At 41.8% G+C, this 5,253-nt stretch overlaps 1 long non-coding RNA gene across 1 annotated transcript; it reads left to right on the forward strand.

Moving 5' to 3' along the window:
- The first annotated feature begins 360 nt into the window (after positions 1-360).
- LOC124787891 lies at positions 361-4,907 on the forward strand. Its single transcript, XR_007016030.1, has 2 exons — positions 361-418; positions 4,618-4,907. It is a non-coding gene; the product is annotated as an uncharacterized LOC124787891 (long non-coding RNA).
- Positions 4,908-5,253: the final 346 nt, after the last annotated feature.

Here is a 5,253-nt window from a genome sequence, read left to right on the forward strand (position 1 = left end):
ACATCAGCAATATTGCCCATCCATACCTCAACCCTGCCTTCTATTGCAGGCACTTTGCAGCAATGTTGACAGCAACGCTGTTGCTGCAAAAATTTCCGTAAAATAAGGCCAATCTATAGATACGTTAACAGACGGCTTTCACTTAAACAGCGGAACTACGTCGAAGCTGACCATCATCACTACACTGTTGGCAGGGCGTGGTCTCCGCTGTACCGGCCGGTATTGCGGCTCCGCCGGGCGGGTGATGGATCTGCGGCACTTGTCGCAAAGTCAAGGCCGCGGGCACCCGCCCACTCGGTGCTTTGGCGGGCGTTGCCTCCCCAGCAAGGCCGGCCGCTGCTGTATATATATTGGCGCTGACGGCAGCCAGGCACCACAGGCAGCAGCCACACGCCCTTACACCACCATGAAGGCCTTTGTAAGTATTCAGCCTCGTTGATAATGTCTGCGTTGAAAGCCAGTTACGAAACACTCGGTCGACTTGCAGCTAACTAATGTTGCTACTTGCAGGGCGACGTAGTGGGAAACAGTGGTTAAACACAACTTTGAATTCAATTTGATTGATTTAAACATCGGAATGTACCTGTAATTGATAATATGAAAGTATCAGTTCACAGTTGCAGGTTTAGGTAAACAGGTGGCAATTTTCTATCGGTAGCGGGAAATAAAATAATTCTGCGTTAAATATGGGTTTCGATCTTACGATAATCTTCAGGTATCGTAAAATTATTTGCAACCTGTTCTGTTTGATGTGAAAGTCGATGCAGCATGTCATGACGTCACACAAATGCAGGATGCTTTTCGATCGGTACCCCTGGGATTTGCACTGGCATGATAGAGGCTAGCACGAGTGAGGTGGTTGTAGGAATCTGGAACATCCTATAATAATTAGTATTGGAATACTTTAGTAAGTAACTTTTACTTAACTTTGTCCAGCTACAACACAATTCTGGTATTACGTTTGTAATACATGCGCGAACTAGAGGCTGCGAACCTAGCGAGCTGAAGGCTATTCTAATCTGACTTCGCTCACGACCTGTAGCTGACTCGGCCCGGTGCGATCTGCAAGTCTCTGTCCGTGCCATACGGCGGCGCTGCAAGCGCCAGCGAGTCCAGAGAGGTTGCAAGTGCTGGACCGCTATCGATTATCGCAACCTCTAGCGTGGTGTCTAACATTGACACCACACTGTTCGTGGCATCAAATAAAATAAAAGCCATTCCACATCACCGGCGTCAATATTGAAATAAGTTATATGTTCAGTAGTAAAATGTACTTACTCAGTTAATCAATCTTCTTTTTATTCTGTCATGATACGGTACTAACTTTTCGTGTGGAGGTGCCTAATTTTACGATACCGAGAGCGGTTCCGAAAACTGACTTCTTTTCAAATATTTACGAGCTGTGGTGCACCAGATGAACAAAATATATTAACCCTTTGTTTCCTGACATAAGAAAAATTTACTTTTTAACATTTTCTTTGCAGAATTGATGCTATTGTGGCCTCAAATGACGGTAGGATTTTTTGTAAAATTTTATTTTATTTTTCACAACTTTTTTCTCTCCTGGTACTTAGAAGTACCGTCAGACTCCATGTACAGAATCACAACACGCGCAGAAAAATGCTCCAATTTTTATAACTTGTACCTTATTCCACATAAATATTAAATATTTTTACATTAGAGAAATTAATTAATCGAAATATGATATTTCTGAATTTTTTTTTTAAATTTCGCATAAATTTATTCTAGAGCAACTTCACAATGCATAGTAACATAGCTATACATTTTTGACAGTATATACATATCACATATTTACTGATACCTCATGAAATTGTAGGAAACAGTTCTTTTTCTCATTGCAGCACAAATACACTTTACGTGTACTACATTGTGAATGTGGTCTCGACTGAATTTTATTTTTCGCACACATTTCGCATCGTCCTCTTTTACAACTGAACACTACAAAATGGCTTCCTCGGTTGCCAAGACGTACATCCTTCGGAACAGAAAAGTTATCCTTCCTTCTCTTTGGGAGAGTTATTTCATCTTTACCAGAGTTTCTCTTTTTGAGATTTGGCACTTGCTGTTCATTCATTAGCCCTAGTGCCACAGCACACCTGAATTCCAGCAATGGCAGTGCCCCATGTAGATAACTGAAAATGACGTAAGCATTGACAGAAGCAATTTCTATTGCTCCCCATTTTTTTGATCGCTTGTCAAAACCATAAGTTGAATGTAATCTGTCTGCATGATCCACACCACCCATGCTTTTATTGTAATCACATACAATAACTGGACGTGGTATAGTCATACTAGTTCCATCTTTCTGTTTTCTTGTCACTACGCTCTGCTCAATGCCATGGAAGTTTGACGCAAAATACACTACTTTATTTTCCTTCCATTGAAATACTGTTAGTTCTAAAGATGACACTCTGTGATTTGATGTAGACATTTTTCTTTAGGTAAATTCCCTGGCAAACCTTTCATGTTTGTTCTAATTGTTCCACAGGCAAATGTATTTACGGATTTCTGTGTGAGAAAAAGTGGACAGAACAACTAGTGAGAGGTAACGCGTTGTTGCTACAATAAAGTGTTCGCACAACCTGACGGTACTAATAAGTCCGCTTTATATTTTCTACTTTATCTCATTCACCTGTAACGTAATGCTTCAAACTATTATAAAAAAACAAAGAAGGTAAGTACGTACAATGGAAAACTCAACGGAAGTTTCAATAAATTGCGCACAAATTCAGGCAATACCATGGAAACAAGCACATACGATCTTCTGTTTTCACAGCAGCGCGCGAAAAACAATTTCAAGCTCTGACCGCCAGAGAGGTCTATGTATTGCACAATAACATCTATGAAACAGTAGAGCAGAGTTACTGTTACGTACCGACAGGCTCTCAGATCACGAAACTGCACCACGAGAAAATAATGAGAGTCAAAACTTACTGGTACTTTTAAGTACCGTCAGGCAACAAAGGGTTAAGGTTCAATATGCCTTCAATTGTGGGGTCTCTAGGGACGAGCCAAAAACTCGAACTGGACAAAGATGAAGCAGAAAATTGACTGCTACCTTTTCAAAGATACCATCCTGCAATTCGTGTTACAGGATTAAGGAGAACTTCCAACTAAATTACTGGATGGAAATTTGAATTTCTCTCCACTACACTGCGAATTTAATTTCCTAAGCACTGTTCCAACTCGCTCAAATCGTACTCTATGGTATTGTTAAACTGCCATTCACCTACAGTAGATAAATTACAAAGAATGGTCGGTACCTCCTCTTCTTCTAGAACATCCTGAAATGGCATGGAGTAGATATCAAATTACGTGAAAATGTAACGTCGAATGCACGTATCCCAAAGAGGGGACGTTTGAGAGAATATTGCATCACAATGTCGAGTAATCATGTTCTAGGTTACCTAAAACGGGTCAAAATCAGAGAGAAAATATAAAACTTTGATGGTCTTAGAAGACTCTGGAAACATCCTGCAGCCTCTAGCACACCACTCACAGAGTAGCAGTGAAAATTTTAATAATCATCTTACTTGCTCCAGCAGGCACAGGCACAGGAAAGGAGAGTAATATAAAAAACTTACCATACGTTAGATACTAGTATCAGTCATTTCGGAAGTAGACGACTCCATCTATGGTGCGTTTGTTACAATGTGTTTGTTACATGAGTATGAAAGTACTCACTTGGTCTACAAATTTTACTGTAATTAGCAATTGGTAAGATCACCAAATACAATTTTATATGTTAAAAATGACGAAACTCCTCCAGCTGTATTAAGGTGTTGGTTTTATTGGCAACTAGTTTCGATGTTAAACTTCCTGGCAGATTAAAACCGTGTGCCAGATCGAGACTCGAAATCGGGACTCAGTGGTAGAGCACTTGCACGGGAAAGGCAAAGGTCCCGAGTTCGAGTCTCGGTGTGGCACACAGTTTTAATCCGCCAGGAAGTTTCATATCAGCGCACACTCCGCTGCAGACTGAAAATCTCATTCTAGTTTCGATGTTGTTACAACATCATCTTCAGGCTCATACTTGTTGACAGTAACCATATGCGTCTAACAACAGTAGTCACCACTGACTACTAGCGTTAGACACATACGGTTACTGTCAACAAGTATGGGCCTGAAGATGATGTTGTAACAACATCGAAACTTGTTGCCAATAAAACCAACACCTTAATACAGCTGGAGGAATTGCATCATTTTTTAACATATATTATACTAGCTGACGTCCCAAGTCGTCCGTTTGAATTGTAGATATACGAAGATTAAATACAATTTTAAATCAAACTGATCTGATTGATATTTGATAGTGAGTCAACAGACGCTTTGTTTCTTCTACAATAGTAAAGATACAAAATGCAAAAGTGGCCAAGCTTTGCTGATACAAACCTCCAGATTGTTCATTTGGTCTTCAGTTTCAGTTCTGACCAATGTATGATATATTTCCAAAAGCCTCGAAAAAGTCAACTATTAGCCCTCGACGCATACCAAGTTTTTGTGTTGTGTGCATTGATAAGCGCAGCTCAAGTCTATTTTGCACAGGGAACTGCAACATTGTTCACAGCAAGAAATTAATTTTTCCCCTCCCCACAGGTGTGCTCTTTCCTCGTAGTGCTGCTGGTGGCGGCCGTGTTCGCCCAGGAGAAGGCCAAGGAGACCTTGAAGGGCGCCGAGGCCTACTACGCCTACGCCGCCCCCTACGCCTACAGCGCCTTCGGCTACCCCGCCGTCAGCGCCTACTCCGCCTACCCTTACGCTGCCGTCGGCTATCCCTACTACTACCGCTGAACACGCCTCACTGGGCTTATGCATCACACTTGAGAAGCCGTGCCTACTGTATTTCAGATCACCAGTGCCATAAATAAATGTGTATATAGCAACAACTACTTCCTTTCATTTACCGTCACCTGTTAATCCTAACTCCTTAGTGCGCGCCACCTGATTTACACAGACGCGCACACACACACTCAGAGGGGTAGGGGGGAGGTGGGGTAGGAAGGGGTGGATGGTGAGAGGGAAGGTGGTTGGATGGAAGCGAGAGCTAGAAGAGGGGAGAGAGAAACAACTGCAACCTGACCAGACGAATATAGACACTAAAGTCCACTTTCTCAGCTATTAAAGGCATTGCATCCTTCAGTGGGGAAGGAATAACATGAGCTACTGTATGTAGTACTCGTGCCTATAACACAGTAAATATGAGGCTTGTCCAGAAATTAAGTTCCGATCGAT

This window comes from Schistocerca piceifrons, chromosome 3 (genome assembly GCF_021461385.2).
Source record: "Schistocerca piceifrons isolate TAMUIC-IGC-003096 chromosome 3, iqSchPice1.1, whole genome shotgun sequence".
Classification (NCBI taxonomy): Eukaryota; Metazoa; Arthropoda; class Insecta; order Orthoptera; family Acrididae; genus Schistocerca; species Schistocerca piceifrons.